The following is a 12,789-nucleotide window of genomic DNA, read 5'->3' on the forward strand; positions in this document are numbered from 1 at the left end:
TTATGTCCTTAAATCCAAATTTTACAGGAAACAAAGAAAAAAACGTTTTTATTTTCTAATTATTTGAATCAACGCCACCAAAATTTGCATAAACGCTTTATTAATGATCTATTTATAATTGCCAATAACCATTTTTGAAATTTATCCTTTTAGTTAAATTTGGATGTTTGAATATGACTCCTTCTCAAAACTAATGATACAAATTCACAAGATGACCGATTTTATCAATAAAAAAAAACCCCCCACTTAAAATTGCAAAAAAAAACAGTTTTTCTTTACTGTATTAAAAAATTAAAAATCAGCACTAAATTTAAATTGCAAAAATTACAGAAAACTCATATTATGTTTTCTGATATAGTGAACATTTGAAAAACGATTAAAAAACGTGAATCTAGAAAGTAGAAAGCCAAGAATCTTCCTCGGAATGTTCTTCTTGTTCAGTAATGAAACCTTTTTGAAACTTGTGAAATCATTATTTGGTTCCTCTTCCAATAAAGAATGACCTGTTTTCACAGTTAACAATGCACACAAGCAGAAGAAAATGCAAAAAAAAACTATTTCGAAAAAAGAGACATGATACCTTTTCAAAATTGCCCATTCAATTTTTTAAATTTAGATTTTAAATACTAATATACTTCAATGTTGTAGCTGGTGACTGGTTGTATCAAATCACAAATTGTAATTTTTTGTCCGTATTACGAAAAAAAATCCTTATTTCCTATACTACTAGAAGCGAGGAGGTAATTACTCAGAAAATAAATATACACACACTGGACTATGGACTTCATTATTGGACTTCATCGGACTTTCGTTGGAAGTCAATGGAATTCATTATGATTGCTAAAAGATCTCCCCTAAAAAAAAAAAAAAAATCATCAAAAATCCCTCTTTAATAACCGATTAACTAATTTCGTCAAATTATACCAGACTTTATCGGACTACGCCAGACTTCGCTGGTCTTCATCGGATTTCGAAAAATTCAACGGACTTCTAGCGGGTTGTACAAGGAATTCAAGAGTGATTACCCCCTCAACTGGAAGTTAATTTATCTTAAGAAAGAATTATAGAATTTTGGAATAAAAGTTATGTTTTTTTAAAAAACTTTTTTATGTAATATTCTGACACCCAATTTAATTTAAATCTGGATAAACTGTAAATATAACAAACGGTGTACTGTATCAGGCAAGCCAAAATAAGAATGTGTTTAAATCAATGTTTTAATCAGATGTGTAATCAGTTTATATCCGTACTAAATTAGGTACAACTAATTAAAGATGAGATAAAGACACAACTAATTAAAGATGAGCTTTATCCAATTATAGCTAAATCTTTGTGCTAATAATTATTGTATGTTTTTATTATATATTTTTTTAAAATCATCAAAACTACACGCCAAAATTTTCGTTCTGTAAAATACAGTTATAAATTGAACAAAAATAATAACATCACGATATAAAAAATTGATGCTGATGCTAACAAGCATTTATTACTGCTCCTCCCAAATACTTGAAAAAATTTGTTGTAATAAACAGCATTTCAGATAAGTATATGAAATACACAAAATATCAGCATAAAGAGCCAACTCTGACTGAATAAGGTTCATCTTTATTTGTGTTTTCACATATCGATCTATATATTCCCCTATTATTAACGTAGATAATTTAAACAAATAACACATTTAAAAAATAACATTTGATCTAAAATAATGTTCTAATAAATTACATAGCATGAAATTCTAATACTCTACATAAAGAAAAAATATAATCGTTTCTTCATTTAAATAATTATCTAAATCATTTTACATTATAACGACAAACACTGGTTTTACTATAAATTTAATTTTTAGTTTTATTAATCTTTAAGTTTTCAGTTTTCATTTTATCTACACTTAAATCTTTAAATTTGCATGTAGTTTTATTTTATTTTTTCTTAAGAAATAGATAATAACAATGCAATTAAAAGGAGAAAAAGAAAGTAAGTTGCAGAGGAAAACGAAGATATAGGCAACGATAGGTATGCATGTCGGGCGACTCCGTCGAGTGTCGTTCGTGTTCGAGCAGTGCTAAGAATACTGCGGCCAGCCATATTTGGCAGTGAGACCGCATGAGCACAGTATAACCTACATAGACATCGAAAGGTTCTTTCTTTCACTTTTCTATTTTGAAGGAAAATGATCTTTATACAATGTATGCCCAGAATTGGAATAAAATTCTAAGCGTGCAAAAATAAAAAGATTAGGATAATATAAGATTTATGTAAAAGAGAATACATATTTAGGATAAAACATTATTAGTTGATAATTTGCTTTCATATATTGTTATAAATTGATAGTATTTTTACTTCTCATAACTGTACTCGTGTGCAAGAAAATATACTGCAAAGTGATTTGTTTAGACGGTAATTAAACAGCGAATTGCTTAACGGTGGACTAATCTTTTAATTATATCACAAACAGCATCATATTCAAAATCGACACATAAAACGTATTAAAGATATCTTTAAGATATGTTCTTTTTTTGTTATTCTCTCTGTTGTTAGGTATTATTAAAGGGAATAAGAAAGTTCAAAGATAGGGGATTACAGATGCCGTGCCCACCTTTCAAATTCAGGTCAAAGGGTGTGGTAAGAGATTTGAATACTGATTGCAAAACGATTTATTTGTAAAGTTGCAAAATATTTAGTTACTTTAATAAATTTGAATTTAATCAAATTATTAAAAATTCAAATGCATTATTGCAAATAACGAGAGTGTGAGCTTTTATTATAGATAATCTCGTTAAATTGTTTCTTACAACACAATATAAAACAAAATTTAAATATACTAAATGAAACTATATAACTAATAAATATTTAAATATTTCAGAGAAGTAAATAAAAAACCTAATTATAACCGTAGCAATGAAATCGAGTACTGCAAAAGAATAAATATTATAAAAATAAATATTAAAAAAAAGAAGGAAAAAGAATGACACTTTGTATAAATATTAAAATAACTTTGGATCCACATGTATGTATGTATGTATATATGTATGTATGTGTGTGTGTGTGTGTGTGTGTGTGTGTGTGTGTGTGTGTGTGTATGTGTGTGTGTGTGTGTGTGTGTGTGTGTGTGTGTGTGTGTGTGTGTGTGTGTGTGTACACACGAGGGTCGTTCGATAAGTAAATTTCAACGGAACCATAATAAACTGTGTAGTATATAGCCAAAAAGTAACACTCTTCAAACCCTGTTTTATACCAAATTTTAACCAAAAGCAACGTTTTGTTTACGTGCAGCATTTATCATAAAACAGCAGTTGTCATAAAAATGGAAAAAGACGAATTCCATGTGGTAATTAAATATTTTTATTTAAAGAAATGAATCGGCTACGCAGATCAAAGCCGAGATGGACGAAGTTCACGGGGACGCTGCACCAGAATTGAAAATAATTATTGCATGGAATTCGTCTTTTGACATTTTTACAACTGCTGCCATGACTACCTCCAACGTTTGCAATACATAAACAAAGCGTCGCTTTTGGCTGAAATTTGGTATGAGGCGGTTTGAAGAGTATTACTTCCTGGCTATATACGGCACAATTTATTGTAACGCCATTTCGTGGAAATTTACCTTACTAATCGAACAATCCTTATATATATATATATATATATATATATATATATATATATATATATATATATATAAACCAAATAAAGCCCAGTACTAAATAAGACCCACTTTTAAATTTACCATTTAAAGATTTAGCGCTTTATATATGAAATACAAAAGATGTGTCATAGGAAATAAGTAAAAAGAGACTGGGGAATTCATACCGTACTTTATTCAGTATAACAAAAACTTGTAACAAAGTGGATAAACCAACCGTTTTTATAAAAATTTTTTTGTAAGTTTAATAAGTATACGTTATTTTATGATTTATTACAACATTGCATTATATTATAATATCATTCAACTTTCTAACTATAGAAAAAACAAAAAAAAACATTTATATATACACACACACACACACACGCACACACGCACACGCACGCGCGCGCACACACACACACACACACACACACACACGCACGCACACACACACACGCACACACACACACACACACACACACACACACACCACCTTGATCAAAAAGTTCTCGGAATTCATTCAGAAAATTAAAAATACAAGTTTATTCATCAAAATTGATATTGTGATCCCCTTCAAAGTACTCCCCATCGACTGCAACGTATTTATGCTAGCGCTTGATCCAGCTCTCAAAACATTTATGGAATTCTATTGTCGGTATAGCCCAGGAAGTAGGATAAGGAGACCGAACTTTGGGTAGCAAAAGGACCCGAATTTTGTCGTAAAAATGAGTTTGGTGTTTAGTACATGGTACATATATATATATATATATATATCGACTTTTTAAATAAGTATACGTCTTTATAAATAATGTTATATTAAATAAGGCCCACTTATACACTTATTATTATGGCGATTGTCATTTATTTATTATGTATGCAGTTTGCAACAGAGAATAATGATTTTCAATCACGCTTTTCAGAAACTAAAATTGCACTCAAATAACCATTTTTTTAAATTAAAAAAATTAATTATAAACAAAATTAAAGATAATTGTAATGTTTAACAGTAAAATAAACCTTAAAAGATTTTGTTTTTGTAATTAACAATTAATTTTAAAGTGATTTGGAAAATACTGTTTAGTTTCTTTGTTATTTTCAATTTATTTTTAATCCAAGGCTCAAAAATAAGAAGGCTCAATGTCAGAGTTTAAACAAAATTTTTTTTGTTTATTCAAAAATGTTCTATATAGAAGATAATTTTATTTTGGTGCGTGATTGAAATATTTTTTTCTCATTTAATTTATTTCAATATCTTTGTAAAGTTTATAAAAAATAAAATAAGTTAAATGGGCCTTATTCGACTTAGGTACTTTACATAAAATAATATACACAGAAGTACAATATGCGTAGAATTGTGCAAAAAAACTTATATGTACATACATTACATAATATCATCAATTAATAAGTATGATTAAAATAAATTAACATTAAAATTCAATACAATTGCAACACAAAAGCATTAAATAAAATGTTATAATAACAATTATATAAATTGTTAGAGAGAGAGAGAGAGAGAGAGAGAGAGAGAGAGAGAGAGAGAGAGTGTGTGTGTGTGTGTGTGTGCGTGCGTGCGTGCGTGCGTGCGTGCGTGCGTGCGTGCGTGCGTGCGTGCGTGCGTGCGTGCGTGCGTGCGTGCGTGCGTGCGTGCGTGCGTGCGTGCGTGCGTGCGTGCGTGCGTGCGTGCGTGCGTGCGTGCGTGCGTGCGTGCGTGCGTGCGTGCGTGCGTGCGTGCGTGCGTGCGTGCGTGCGTGCGTGCGTGCGTGCGTGCTGTGTGTGTGTGTGTGTGTGAAAGAGAGGGCACATTAATAAAAATAGTTTAAGTCTTTTAAATAATTATTTAATAGAAATTATTTAAAAAAGGAAAAAGTTTTAACGATGACTCGACAAAAATTACAATTTATATGATACCACTGTTTCTGAGACAAAGCGTTGCACAACTTATGCGCGATCGGTAAGCTGACAGCTGTAATGGGGCAATGGACGCCGACTCGGAAATCTAACCAAAAATTACAAATGTAGTCAATTACTGTAATGTTCATATATACATATAATATTATCATATAGATGTCACAATCCTCTTTCATTTCAACATACTGAAATTGCAAATGTTTCTTTAATTTTTTATTAATAATAAATATGTTGTAGTATAACAAAAATCATTTTTTTTACATACGCAAAACTCAATATATAAAAGTATAGAGATGAAATCTAGCATAGAAATGCGTTTCATGAAATCAAGTTTATTTGTGCTTTTTATTTACATTAGACAAAACAAACACGCGTTATGCGCACGCTACAGAGCTTTTGATATTACATAATTTCATACAAATTATAAATTTAATATTACACTATTAACCTCTTATACACATAGTCAAAATTCCTAAGTCTATGGTCAAAATACACAATCTCCGCGATAACATACAGCTGTTCACGAAGTAAGCGCTAAATGAGAACCAATCAGCACATTGAAAAGGCGACAATAATAAACTTCAAGAAATCGAGTATCGATGTAATGTACTTTTTCAAATAAGATTACATAGATACTCCTTGACGAAAGTTTCCAAAGATTTCATTTTCACAGGATCTATAAATCCCGTACTAAAGTAAAGGAGAGACATAAAGATGTTTTTATCATGACTCGTCTTTGAGGTACTGTTCAATTTAGAATATGGCTGATGATGCCCCGAAAAAAAGCCGAAACATCCATGGATTATAAATAAATACATTAGAATATCAATTTGGAAAATTTTCTGCGCACTGCTTACCGCGCTGAAAGAACATTAATAAGACATATCTTGTATTCATTAAAAAAATATTTTCTGCAAAACAAGACTTTCGTGTAAAAAAATTGCGTTTTCACAAAGTTTGCCAAACTGGATAATTTTCACTTTATATTCTAGTTCAACAAAACCAATATTATAAAAATAGATCAATTTTAAACATTTCTTTCATAGGCAAATTTTGACCTTAAAGTGCATTATCAATCATTATTCAATTATAAAATTCTTTAAAATATAGCGAAACTTTATCTTCAAAATTTAATTAGTAATTATGGTTTCTGCAATATTCCATTCTTTTCTAAAATAAAGGTCTATTCCGACATTCTAAAAATTACAATTTTTGTTCTGTATATTTAAGAACAAAACTCTGTTCAACATAAGAACATCATTTTTAATATAAGTTTTACTAACAAGGCAAGCTCGCAAAATGCAAGTCACCGATGTTAATAAAATTTTATAAGTGTGTAGTATTCACTCACATCTTTACGATAGTAAAGCAGTTCGTTGCGGATATTGGGCATTCTCAAGAAAATTACGATTCAATATTTCCAGCCCCTATAATACTGTTACAGAAGAATGATTGTCGAGCCAGTGGCGTAGTGTCAGGTGTTAGAAAAAGCGTCATATTTACAACGATCTTCAAGTAAAACAGTTTTGTTATTGTTTTTTTTTGTCTAATCTTAAAAAAAACTAAAAGCTGTAACGGTACTGCAAGTATGGAAATATTTAATCGTTATTTTATTTTCTCGAGATTGCTCAATATCCGCAACGAACTGGTTTACCACAGTAAAGGTGTGAGTGAATATTACACATCCATAAAATTTTATTAAAATTGGTGACCCGCATCTTGCGGGCTCCGCAAGCGGGCTTGTAAGCTATACGTTAGTTTAAATAAAGTTCACTAAACATAAGGTAATGTCTTATTTTATTTTGTTTACTATTTTGTTGCTATGTAATAGTATCAAAATATCTTCATTCATTTATTTAACCCGTTAAGATCATACTTCCAAATAATAACATAGCGGTCATATGGGATCCACTGGACCCCCCTGCACAAAATCAGTCGCCATTTGTAAGCTTTATGATATTTCATCGCAAAAATTTTACTGGACATACTTTGAGGTCTGTTCTTTATCATCCAATAATATTTTTTAATTAAAAATTAACATAATAAAAAAATTCTAATAGAAAAAGATCGCAAAATTTGGCTTTTTTACAAAAATATTCATAAAATTTTAAAATTTTTAAGATAATTCAACAAAAATTTAGAGGTGTATTCTCAAGATAGCATACTTTTAGATAAAAATTAGTTTCATAGAAGGTTGTTCGATTTTGAATGTACCTTAAAGTTAGCGTGAGACCTTTTGAACCCCTAGTGACCGTGTGTGTGAAGCTGGCATATCATTTGGTGAAAACTCACTAAACATTAACAGTTCTGGGTTTATTTTTAATAGTTTTACAGTTCCTGATACATAAAACAAATAGTTCTGGCCTTTAAAGCAAAAATAGGACAAAGTGAGACGCCAGGTTCATGCAGCGTCTCAGTTTGTCCTGCGTCATTTTCCAAACCCAATTCTTGTAAGATTTTAAAAGATCTAGTTCTAGATAAGTTCTAGAAAGAGTTCTAGCGTTTAACATAGTTTATTTAAATTTTTTAAAAAGTTATAAAATATTTATTTTATAATATTACATAATAGAGTTCCATGTACAAAAAAAAAAAACATTTTTCTTCCATAAAATTCCAGTCAATTCAATTATTTATTAGTTAATAAAAAATTAATATCTTCTACAAAAAAATATATATTCGCGTATAGGATGAAACGCTGGTCTATATTCAAGAGTTCTGTGTACCAAAAAATATTTTTCCTCTAGTTCTGAACGTATCCAAGCGCCTTCCGAAGAGTTCCGGTCGATTCAATTATTTACTAATTAAAATAAAAATTATTATCTTCCGCGAAAGAGAAATTTTATTATATATAGGTGAGACGCTGGTCTATATTTGACAGTTCTGTGTATAAAAAAATATTTTTCCTGTAGTTCTGAATGTATCCAAGCGCCTTCCAAAAAGTTCCGGTCGATTCAATTATTTATTAATTTAAAAAAAATTGTTATCTTCCGCAAAAGTCGTATATTCGTATATTAAAAAAATTTTTTAAATATAACAAAAAGAATAAAAAAAAACACCCTCAAAAAATAAAAAAAAGCAAAAAAAGAACCATAATCTCATCACGTCTACGTCGTTGGTTTCGGGTTAGGCTGAGAAAAGCCAGTGTCCATACAACAATACATTTGCCAGTATACATATAACAATAAATGCGGCTATATCAGGAAATAAAAATTATTTAACAAATAATTAATAATGCTGCGTAATATCTCTACGTAATATTGTTAAAAAAGTTCAGATCTATAGGAAAAATATTTTTTTAAGCACAGAACTCTAAACAACCGATCAGCGCAATATACGCAAATATACGTCTTTCGCAAAAAATTACAATTTTTTAAATTAATAAATAATTAAATCGACCGGAACTTTTCGGAAGGCACTTGGAAACGTTCAGAACTATAAGAAAAATATTTTTTGGTACACAGAACTGTCGAATATAGACCAGCGTCTCACCCATATATGATAAAATACGTCTTTCGCGAAAGATAACAATTTTTTTTAAATTAATTAATAATTAAATCGACCGGAACTCTTCGGAAGGTACTAAGATACGTTCAAAACTAAAGGAAAAATATTTTTCCGTACACAGAACTGTCAATTATAGACCAGCGTCTCACCCATATATGATAGAATTCATCATTCGCGGAAGATAATTTTTTTTTAATTAATAAATAATTGAATCGATCAGAACTCTTCGGAAGGCGCTTGGATACGTTCAGAACTAGAAAAAAAATATTTTTTAGTACACAGAACTCTCAAATATAGATCAGCGTCTCATCCTATACGCAAATATATATTTTTTGTAGAAGATATTAATTTTTTATTAACTATTTAATAAATAATTAAATCAACTGGAACTTTACGGAAGACGTTTAGATAAGTTCAGAACTAGAGAAAAAATATTTTTTTTGTACACGGAACTCTATCATGTAATATTATAAAATAAATATTTTATAATTTTTTTTAAATTAAATAAACTATGTTAAACGCTAGAACTTTTTTTAGAACTCATCTAGAACTATGAATCTTTTAAAATCCTACAAGAATTGGGTCTGGAAAATGACGCAGGACAAACTAAGACGCTGCGTGAACCTGGCGTCTCACTTTGTCCTATGTGTTTTTCTCGCTTTAAAGGCCAGAACTATTTGTTTTATCTATCAGGAACTGTAGAACTAGTGAAAATAAACCTAGAACTGTCAATGTTTAGTTTTCACCAAATGATATGCTAGCTTCACACGTAGTGTCCTCAACGGGTTAAACGAACCATGTGTACACCCAAGGACTTTGATTCTGTCCATGGGGAAATTTTCTAAACTGAAAAGTCACCACTTTCTACATACTCGCAGTTCATGATTAATGAAACAACTAGAGCTTATTGGTTGTTACGTTAATCATAAACTGTAAGTATGTAGAAAGATAGCGACTTTTCAGTTTGAAAAATTTCCCCATGGACAGAATCAAAGTCCTTGGGTGTACATATATATATATATATATATATATATATATATATATATATATTGCACTGAAAATATAATTATTTTAGAAAAATTGAAATCAAGTACCCAAAGAGTTTTAATCTTTTTTTCATAATACGGATAGATCAGTCCTAGTAAACACTAACCAGTGAACCTCGCAAAATGAAAAATTCAGATTTTAATGGAACTTGACATAAATGTAGAGGAGATAAAATACATAAATTTAGAAATTTCAGTTGCGGCTAAAAAACGGTTTGAAGGAATAAAACTACCCCTCAAACGTAAAGAGATTTTTGTCTTTTTTCAATATATCTCCTAAATTAAACAAAATATCAAACAAACGTTTTATACCAGTTTTACAGCAAAAAATATCTTTATTTAACTATGCTACTCATTTTCCAAAAAAATTTTTTTTCAAAAATTTACCCTTTATACCTCCATTTATAGATTATTTATTGCATTAAAATTCGAAATTTCGATATTAAAATCATTGAACCTTCAAACTTTAATACTTTAAACTTCGAAGCTTCAAAGAATAAAAATTATACAATTATTAATATAATAGTAACAGTAAATATAAAAACAATAATAAAAATAGTGATAGGTATACATTTATAAAATTATGTGACAAAATCTGAAATAAAATATTTTAATGTTGTAATTATGTGATTAAATTAAAAAATACATGCTTTTAATTACTTTTATTGATTTTATTAATGGATTCTATCTAAATTTTTCGTTCTTGAGATTGTTTTATGCTAAGAAAGCCTTAGTAATGTCAAAACATTCATACTAATGTTTTATATTTATATTCATTTCTTTCAGAATAAATTTATGTACTTCCTTATTTCTTAATTTTCTTAATCCTTTAAAACTCATAGCTTAATGTCCAGCAAAATTAACCAAAAAATAGCAATTGGAAAAAGAACCGGTAGAAAAAGAACGTAAAAAAACACTTCTAACGTAAGCTCATTATAAAACTAAATTTTGCAACAAATCATTATAAATAAATTATTTTTCATAAAGAATGGTATTTAAGCAAAATAGCAGCATTATAGCAAATAATTTGTTCGAAATCACTTTAATTTCCAATGCATTTTTCATTCATCCATCTTTAAAATATTCAAACGTGCAATGGTTTACGTAATCCTAATCCGACACAATTTCTGACCTCTTAGAAATTATAGCCTCTTATAGATTTTATATTTCTTAAGTTTATCTTAATCAATTTTTATAACATTGTTATATTAAGTTATTAATAATTTATTTTACATTTTAGTCATTTTCATTGATTGTTTTAATTTCTGGTTTTTAATATTGTTGTTTTATGCTAAGGAAGATTTACAATTAGTAATGTTGAAGCGTTTATATTTAATTACTATTTTTTTCATACATTTGAGAATTTTTTTTTAATTTTCTTAATTAAATTGTTGACCATTTTTTATTCTTCCTAATTTATATATGTATATCAATTCTAATTATTAACCCTTAAACCCGATCCGGAAAATTACGTTAATACATTTTCCAGTCTGGGAGACTTTTTCAACTTTGAGAAGCTAACTTTGGTCCCAATTGGCCCCAGTATTTTTAAAAAAACTTTTTTTTTAAATAAAAGTTCAGAATCTCTCAAAAATGTAACTGCACAAATAGCATTGCCCAAAAAATAATTCATTATAAAATTATTAAAAAAACCAGTAATAAAAAATTAAAAATAAAAAATTATGTAAAAATCTATTTTTTCTTTAAAAATTATATCTTTACAACAAAAAACTTTTAAGAACTTTAAAAATACAGCGTTTTAAAACTAAAAAGTAATACATTTAAGAAACAATTATGGCATTGTCATTCCTTTTAAAAAGTATAATTATGTCACAAGATTATGAGGCTTTTGGGTGTATAAAAATAATTTTTTTTTTTAAATTATATCATTGCAATAAAAAGCTTTCAAGGACTTTACAATATAACGTTTTAAAGTTAAAAAGTCACACTTTCTCTCTCTCTCTCTTAGAAGAAAAAATTATGTTATTGTCATTCCTATTAAAAAGTATAATTATGTGACAAGGCAAATACGAAGTAATTTTTATTAATTCAAAGTGTCTAAGATTGAAAATTGATGTGTTTCATGATATATTTCGAACCCTGCGCAGAAGCTCTTTTTTCCACAATACTATATAGTATTCTAACTTTAGACAGAGTATATGCGAGTAACATACGCGAATAGACATTCGAACGTATTTTGTCCGGTTTTTTTATATAACTGACAAAAAAGTTACACTCACACACAATGATGATCCCACGCATTTTAATAAAACTTTGCTGCCGTGCCGTTCAAACTCTGGTTGACATAATAAACGATAAAGTTAACTATATCAATCGAAAGAGATTTCAAACTTTTTCTACTCCTTGGTTCGAACGTCCATCTCATTCCGTCTTCACACAGCATGCGTTTGAAAATTCATATGTCTCCCAAATCCCCTAGTTTACAGATTAATATGTAATAGTTCATACTTTTTAGAAATATTTTTACATATTTTGAGCATATATATTACGTCTTCTTATTTTCAATGTTTGTAGCATTTTCTGAATAAATTCATCATTTGCGCGAATATATTTTACAAAACTTTGAAGTTTCAAAGTTAACTTCTATCTTCGAAACTTCGAAATTTTAAGTATCTTCAAAACTTCAAAGTTAACTTCAAAGCTTCGGAGGCGCCTTAAACTTCGAAAGATCAAAATTAATTTTGA

The 12,789-nt window shown here is 28.9% G+C and overlaps 1 protein-coding gene across 9 annotated transcripts in view; it reads right to left on the reverse strand.

The window, feature by feature from the left end:
* LOC105206198 overlaps window positions 1-12,789 on the reverse strand; it is a 134,143-nt gene that overhangs the window by 99,556 nt on the left and 21,798 nt on the right. Inside the window, exon 2 of one of the 9 annotated variants that reach the window (XM_039456101.1) lies at window positions 770-854. The exons of 3 other annotated variants lie outside the window; for them this stretch is intronic. The gene's annotated coding sequence lies outside the window, so the exon portion shown is untranslated. Of the gene's footprint in view, window positions 1-769; window positions 855-5,519; window positions 7,566-12,323; window positions 12,520-12,789 lie in introns of those variants that run through there. 5 more of the 9 variants (XM_039456098.1, XM_039456100.1, XM_039456099.1 and 2 more) reach the window with 5 other exon arrangements.

Source organism: Solenopsis invicta, chromosome 12 (assembly GCF_016802725.1).
Source record: "Solenopsis invicta isolate M01_SB chromosome 12, UNIL_Sinv_3.0, whole genome shotgun sequence".
Classification (NCBI taxonomy): domain Eukaryota; kingdom Metazoa; phylum Arthropoda; class Insecta; order Hymenoptera; family Formicidae; genus Solenopsis; species Solenopsis invicta.